Here is an 8,665-nt window from a genome sequence, read left to right on the forward strand (position 1 = left end):
TTCACCTCAGACCCTCAGCTCACCTCAGACCCTCAGACCCTCAGTTCACCTCAGACCCTCAGCTCACCTCAGACCCTCAGACCCTCAGTTCACCTCAGACCCTCAGTTCACCTCAGACCCTCAGACCCTCAGCTCACCTCAGACCCTCAGACCCTCAGTTCACCTCAGACCCTCAGTTCACCTCAGACCCTCAGTTCACCTCAGACCCTCAGACCCCCTCAGACCCTCAGTTCACCTCAGACCCCCTCAGACCCCCTCAGACCCTCAGACCCCCTCAGACCCCTTCAACGTCTGAACCACCTCGACATCTTTGAGGTCTGCTGGGCCACGAGCCGCGTGTTTGTAATCTGGAAATATTCTTAAACTCTGACATCGTTCTGCTGAAAGTATCTCATATGGTTTCACTTCCTGTCTGTGGAGGATCCACTTCCTGTCTATGGAGGATCCACTTCCTGTCTGTGGAGGATCCACTTCCTGTTAAAACTCCAGATCCCAGCCGGACTCCTCGTCAGGCGGCGGCTCGTCGACTTCCTCAGGGAAGAAGTCAAAGTTACTGGTATCGAGAGGACCGTCCACCTGAAGACACACACAGAGGAATGTAACACACACACACACACACAGAAACACACACACACACAGAGGAATGTAACACACACACACACACAGAAACACACACAGAGGAATGTAACACACACACACACAGAGGAATGTAACACACACACACACAGAGGAATGTAACACACACACACACAGAAACACACACAGAGGAATGTAACACACACACACACAGAGGAATGTAACACACACACACACAGAGGAATGTAACACACACACACACAGAAACACACACAGAGGAATGTAACACACACACACACACACACACAGAGGAATGTAACACACACACACACACACACACACACACACACACACACACACACACACACACACACAGAGGAATGTAACACACACACACAAGAGGAATGTAACACACACACACACACACACACACACACACACACACACAGCACACACACACACAGAAACACACACACACACAGAGGAATGTAACACACACACACACACACACACACACACACAGAAACACACACACACACAGAGGAATGTAACACACACACACAGAAACACACACAGAGGAATGTAACACACACACACACACACACACAGAGGAATGTAACACACACACACACACGCACACAGAGGAATGTAACACACACACACAAAAACACACACACACACACACACACACACACACACACAGAGGAATGTAACACACACACAGAAACACACACACACACACACACACCACACACACACACACACACACACACACACACACACACACACAAACACACACACACACACACACACACACACACACACACACACACACACAAAAACACACACACAGAAACACACACACACACACACACACACACACACACACACACACACACACACACACACACACACACTCACTGTGGGGGGTGAACGGGGGAGTCCATGGTTCCGTGTCGGAGTCCGTCCCAGTTAAATCCTTCAAACCACCTGAAGGACAAAGACGTGTTGCCATGACAACAGCCTCATCTCCACACACATTCCTGATAAACATCTTTCTGTGGGTCTCACTTGTGTTTCTGGATGTCCTTCACACCGTTCTTCTGGTTCCCGAGCCGCTCTGAAGGATTATCTCTGAGAGAAACACACACACAGACAGACACACACACACACACACACACACAAACACACACACACACACAGAAACACACACAGACAGACACACACACACACAGAAACACGTTGTTACAGATGTTACAGGACCTCTGACTCTCTTCATGATCAGTCAATGATCCTCTGAGAACCTGCAGAGGCGCTTGATGAGGTTACTGGTGCTCTTGGTGATCTTCTTGGGGAACTCGATCATGTCGATGCCTTTCAGGATGATGTTGTACGTCTTCATGGGGTCGGAGCCCGAAAACGGTGGACTGGAGACGAGAGAAGAGAGAGAGAGAGGAGATGAGAGGAGGAGGGAGGGGAGGGAGAGAGAGAGAGGGAGAGGGGAGAGGACAGAGAGAGAGAGGGAGAGAGAGATCAGAGAGAGAGAGAGAGAGAGAGAGAGAGAGAGAGAGAGAGAGAGAGACAGAGAGAGAGAGAGAGAGAGACAGAGAGAGAGAGAGAGAGAGGCGGGAGAGAGAGAGAGAGAGAGGAGAGGGGAGAGAGAGACAGAGAGACAGAGAGAGAGAGAGAGAGAGACAGAGAGAGAGAGAGACAGAGAGACAGAGAGAGAGAGAGAGAGAGAGATAGAGAGAGAGGGAGAAAACGATAAAATCCAAACTGGCTCAATGGAGTTCAACCTACAGGTGATACTCAGAAATCTGAAAAGGTTCCTCTAAACGGGGTTCTAGGGAACAAAATGGTTCTCCGTTCAGGCGGTGTGGAATCTGTTAAAAAGGGGGAAGGGATTCCAACAGTTCCTGGAACTATTAAAAGGTTCCTTGCGGTCCTGAAGATTTCTTCCTTCTTTGACTTTTCTCCATTTCATCTCCCGTGTCTGTTCATTGTTTATATCTGATACACTCTGTAAACCTTCACAACAGGGTCCTAAGTCTCTGACTGGACTCTTCTCCTCTGTCGCCCCCGGTGGTGGAATGAACTTCCAAACTCCATGTGATCTGCAGAGTCCCTCTGCACCTTTAAGAAAAAGCTAAAGACCCAGCTCTTTTATGAATACCTACTAACTTAATGATGATGGTTCTCCATATTATTGATGATGATGATGGTAATGACGATGGTTTTTGTTTGATAACGACGACTTATAAGATGGTTTCTATACTGATTAGAGCTCTCAAGAACTGCCCTCAATGTTGTGCTTTGCCTCTGGTCACTTCCTGTCAGCACCTGTGTGTCCAATCAGACTCAAAGCTGATCGTTTGCTCTTACTCACATTGTTCCCTTTTTTCTAGATCCTTTCTAGATCTAGATAAATATATTTTATTTATTTTATTATTATTATTATTATTATTATTTATTGTATTATTTTTATTTTTTAAATCTATTTTTTTGTACATTCTTAATTTTTCTTTTTTCTTTAAATTGTTTTACTGTGTTCACTTTCTGTTTGCAATCTTTGCTCTTTGCTGCTGTAACACTGTGCGGATAAATAAAGGATTATCTTATCTTGCTTGTGTTGTTCTTACTCTCTGATGTACGTCGCTTTGGAGAAAAGAGTCTGCTGAGTGAATTGTAGAATTGTAAATATATCGTAGAGTAATGACTTCCTGTAAAGAGAGTGAAGTCAAACTCCCTCTGGACTTGTTTGTTTCTCAGCTCTGTGTTCACACTGAGGGGGCGGAGCTGGAAGTGACCCCTACTGGTCAACATGTGGATACCTGCTGTGTTACTACACGTAACATAACTAGAACCTGAACCGGTGTACCTGCCGCTGAGCAGCTCAAACACCAGGATCCCCAGAGACCAGCAGTCGGCCGAGCAGTCCGTGTCCTTTGTTCAGGATGATCTCAGGAGCCACGTACTCAGGGGTCCCGCAGAACGTCCACGTCTTCTTCCCCAGACCCCACCTTCTTCGCAAAACCAAAGTCCACCTGCACACTGAGAGAAACACGGCCGGAGGAGTAAATCTTTATGTGGAGACGATGTGACTCATGTTGGTGTTACTGTGAGGGTGACCGGGGGGTGCAGACCAGCTTAGCGTATCCTCTGTGGTCCAGGATGATGTTCTCGGGTTTGAGGTCTCTGTAGATGATCCCTCTGGAGTGCAGGAAGGCCAGAGCCTCGATGACACAGCCCGTGTAGAAACGAGTGGTGCCGTCATCAAACGATCCCCTGAGAGACAAATCCAGGACGTTGAGGAGAACATGGAGGAGGTTAAATCAAAAAAAAGAAACAACACACACACCTGTCTCTGAGCAGCGTCCACAGTTCACCTCCGAGACACACCTCCAGCAGCATGTAGAGATACTTAGAGTCTCCTGAATGTCCGATACAACCTGCGAGAAGACGAGAGAGGAAGAATGAGGGCGAGAGAAAGGTCTCTGTAGAGTTCAACATCAGGGTTCAGGGATCAAAAGGTGTCAGCTCTAAGTTGTAGTTTTTGTCCCTGTCAGGCTCCGGTTGTTATTCTTAGTGTGTGACATCATTACAGAGAGAGAGCAGACCTCATTCTCAGAAGCAGAACACCATCTGTGTGACCTGATTAAGAAGGGGCTGTGAGCCTCCATCATGATGCGGCGCTCCGACAGGATGTGTCCCTGCTGGCTGGTGTCCAGGATGTGACGCTTCTTCAACACTTTGAGAGCAAACGACCTGCTGCTGTCGTTCTTTAACTGCACCTGGTTCACTACGTTCACACGTTCAGACACAGAACATGTTTACACTCCAGCAGACGTTACAGGAGCTCACACACTCACCAGCTCCACGCGGCTGAAGCCTCCCATCCCCCAGAGTGCACACGATGTTGATGTCACTCAGAGAGACGCTGGAGAAGGAGTCTGCCTCGGCCTGCAGCCTGCACAGAGCACACACACGGAGGTTTAAGCTGTAGAGGAGATCATGGTCACTCATGGTTTCCTCTTCAGTCCTCCGAGTCAAAGAGCGACGCTGACATGTTCATCAGCTGTTCATAATAAGGACTGAATCTTCTCTGTTAAAGCAGCTCTACTCCATGAAATCTCTCCATCTTCCACCTCAACCAGTTTCAGATTTGTGTTTTTGTTTTCCAATCAGTCAACAACTTACCCCCCATCTGTTTTCAAGATATATTTTTTCAATTCAATTCTCAAATCCATCATTACAACACGAGGTCAGCCATCGTTTTCTCAAATCTCTATCAGATTCAGAGGACCTCATTGTTGGAACAATTCACCCAATCATATTAGAAACAGCACCAGCCTCAACTTATTTAAAAAACAAACTTTTATTTCCTGCTTGGCCAATTAACCAACGCGCCACCATAATCATTCTCTGCCTTTTCTCCTCTTCTTTAATTTGTCTCTTTCTTGTTTTGCTTTCTTTTACACTTTATTGAGTATGTGTTCTTGTTAGCTTTATTGTTTTTGTCTGTGTGTTACATGTTTCTCTTTAGGAGGGCCACTCCACGAGCCCCTCTGGTTTATTTGGCTCCTCCAGCACATTTCTTTCAAAATGTATATTTTGTTAATTAACTCATCATTATGTACTTTCTGTTTTTCCATTCATCTGGATTTTTTTTGAGCAATAAAAAAAAATGGCTGACAAATCTTTGAGATCATGTCTTGGATGTTCAGACGTGTTTTCAACACGAGAGCTCAACTGATCAGCTCGCCCTGCAGTCATGATGCAGGAACGTTTTCAGGGTTTCCACCTTCCCTGTAGCTCAGACGGGTCACGTTCATGTCCTGAGCTGAAATCTGAAATCTGAATGAACTCACTTTGCTTCGATCTCATCGCTGTCGTACTGCTTGTTGTTGGCGTCCTCCAGTCCTCCAATCAGCTGCTTGAAAGACCTGAGGAAACACAAAGGGTGCTTTAAAAAGTGAACGTAGACCTCAGCGCAGTGTGGAAACTGATTTGATTGGTTAACAAGATCCTCACTCACTCTCTATCAATGACCAGACATGTGACGTCTCCCACAGCCGTGACGCTCGCCGTGCGGACGTCCTCGCTGCAGAGAGAGAGAACAGCAGGATGTTTGTCTCAAAGTCTTTTATATCCAATGTTTCTCTGATCAGAGTTTCCTCCTGGACCAGAGGAAGTTAAAGTCTTCATATGTTTTCACACTTAAATGTAGAAATCAAGAATCTCCTCTGAAAATAACTCTGTGAGTCATGACTGTCTACAATGGGTGTAACACCCGAGTCCCACTGTCTGTGATGTTTTCAGAGTTTTCAGAGTCCTATCTTCACTTTGTTTACATCGCCCGGACGGCCGGCTGACTCCTCCCCTCGTGTATAAAAGTTGTTTAATTGAGGGACTAGAGAAAAGAAGAATAACATACTGTACTCACTGCTTAACTGTGTTTCTAGATCACGCTCATTTCAGGTAAATTTACATGTAGTGTGAAGATACCAGCATAATAAAGATCGCTAGCATTAGCATGCTAACACAACAATGCAGCGCGAGTTGTTTTGGTTTCATGCTGGTGCTCAAGGGCGACATCTGCTGGATCAAAAAGATTATTTCATGAAGATGTTTCGATGTTCGATCAGGAGGACGCAGCGGACAAATTCTCCTTTAATGAAGAACAGGAAGATGATGAGCCGGTCGCAGGATAAGAAACGTCATCACTCCAGCTCGCTTGAGTTTCATTTACTGAATATAAACGCCGGCGTTCACACAGCGAGACATTTTACTCGGGGGGGGGGCACCCTGACACCCTGACACCCTGACACCCTGACACCCTGACACCCTGACACTCTGACACCCTGACACCCTGACACCCTGACACCCTGACACTCTGACACCCTGACACCCTGACACCCTGACACCCTGACACCCTGACACCCTGACACCCTGACACTCTGACACTCTGACACCCTGACACTCTGACACCCTGACACTATGACACCCTGACACCCTGACACCCTGACACTCTGACACCCTGACACCCTGACACCCTGACACCCTGACACCCTGACACCCTGACACTCTGACACCCTGACACCCTGACACTCTGACACCCTGACACCCTGACACCCTGACACCCTGACACCCTGACACCCTGACACCCTGACACCCTGACACTCTGACACCCTGACACCCTGACACTCTGACACCCTGACACCCTGACACCCTGACACCCTGACACCCTGACACCCTGACACTCTGACACCCTGACACTCTGACACCCTGACACTCTGACACCCTGACACCCTGACACCCTGACACCCTGACACCCTGACACTCTGACACCCTGACACCCTGACACCCTGACACCCTGACACTCTGACACCCTGACACCCTGACACCCTGACACCCTGACACCCTGACACCCTGACACCCTGACACCCTGACACCCTGACACTCTGACACCCTGACACCCTGACACCCTGACACCCTGACACCCTGACACCCTGACACTCTGACACCCTGACACCCTGACACCCTGACACCCTGACACCCTGAAGGTCCTCAACCTGCTTCAGACGTGCCTCCCTCTAACGTTGACATTAAATCTACACCGTGACTTTAAAAAAAGACGACAGGAACTGGAGACGTTCTGAAAGCTAACGGGAACCCGGCTGCTTCAGAGTTCAAACTCTGACTCATCGAACACAGAAACACTGAAGGGGAGGTCTAGGGGAGGTCTAGGGGAGGTCTAGGGGAGGTCTAGGGGAGGTCTAGGGGAGGTCTAGGGGAGGTCCAGCCTTCATTTTAAAGTTCTGCTGTGGCGTCAGGCCCCATGTCCATCTGACAGGCAGAGGAGCGCCGGCTGTGACCTCGGGAGCGTTGGAGAAGAAAAGCGCTGCACGTACGTCTTGTCTCCATGACGACGGTCTCTGTATGACCATCACAGCTCTGTTTGTCCTTCACTGTGAGCTTCTGCTTTGTCTGCACGATGAGATGAATAATAAAGACGGCCTCACTGTCACGGCGAGGACGATGTGGTTACACGACACGATCCACAGGAGACAGAAATACGAGAAATATCTTATATGATGTCGACAGCGCCTTTCTGAAAAGTTTAAAGATTTTAAACTTGAAGCACTCAGAAAAGGTGGCGCGTTTAGTGACGCTGGCCGCTTTTCTCTGAGGTCAGGCTCCGCCTCTTAAGACGTGAGATGAAGATGTTCTTTATTTCTCGTGAAGATGGCGTTCATGTGATGAAGAGAAGTCATGGAGCGTCTCACCCCTGCAGCGCCTGCTCTCCAAACCAGTCCCCTTTAGAGAGAGTCTTCACCGTCTGCGGCTCGTCGCCGGCCGAGTTCTGCTGAGACACTTTGACCTGCGGGCGTCAGAACACAAACGGGTTGTTTACGTTAGTCACATGTAGCTGAGGAGCCGCCATTACTGCAGTGGCGTCTGAACTCCACTTTCTCCATAACTTTACTTCTAACAATGTAAATGACTTCAAAGGGTCAAGGGTCACCCTGTTTGCAGCTGGAGAGAGCTTCAGGAAGAAGCTGGGGGAATTACCCAGAGTTCATAGCGTTGTGACGTGAAACCGTGATTCCCAGGGGAAAGGAAGAGTTAACAAACGCCATAAAACAGAAAAATAAGAGCGAGACGGTAAACGAGCAGGAAGGTGAACCTGACATTAACGCTTCAAAAAAAGAATCAATGTATTAAAAGTCCTTCCTGCACCGAGGACATATAACTGTTTTTATCTCTGCAAGATACTAAGAAGCTCATCCCTGCAGTTTGTAAAGGTGGCAGCGCCCACAAATCCCCCGTAGGAGTCTTTAAAGGTCACATATTCTCCATGTTCCTCTAACTCTAACATGTGTCTCTAGTCTGTCTACAAACCTCCAATGATGAGAAAAGTCCATCCTCTCCGTCTTCTGCCTGCTCCACTTTTCAGAAAATGTGTGCTCAAACAGGCCTTTTGGAGATGTTCCCTTCATGACATCACAAAGGGCAGTAGCCCCTCCCCCAGGTGGGTGACACTCCCACAGCTAGGTGTTTGTTCTGCCCTCTGAGTCTGCCTTCTCAC

General features: G+C 48.0%; 1 pseudogene; it reads right to left on the reverse strand.

Moving 5' to 3' along the window:
* Window positions 1-1,330: 1,330 nt before the first annotated feature.
* LOC109976415 (cGMP-dependent protein kinase 1-like) overlaps window positions 1,331-8,665 on the reverse strand; it is a 17,601-nt pseudogene continuing 10,266 nt past the window's right edge.

This window comes from Labrus bergylta, unplaced genomic scaffold (genome assembly GCF_963930695.1).
Source record: "Labrus bergylta unplaced genomic scaffold, fLabBer1.1 SCAFFOLD_178, whole genome shotgun sequence".
Lineage (NCBI taxonomy): Eukaryota > Metazoa > Chordata > Actinopteri > Labriformes > Labridae > Labrus > Labrus bergylta.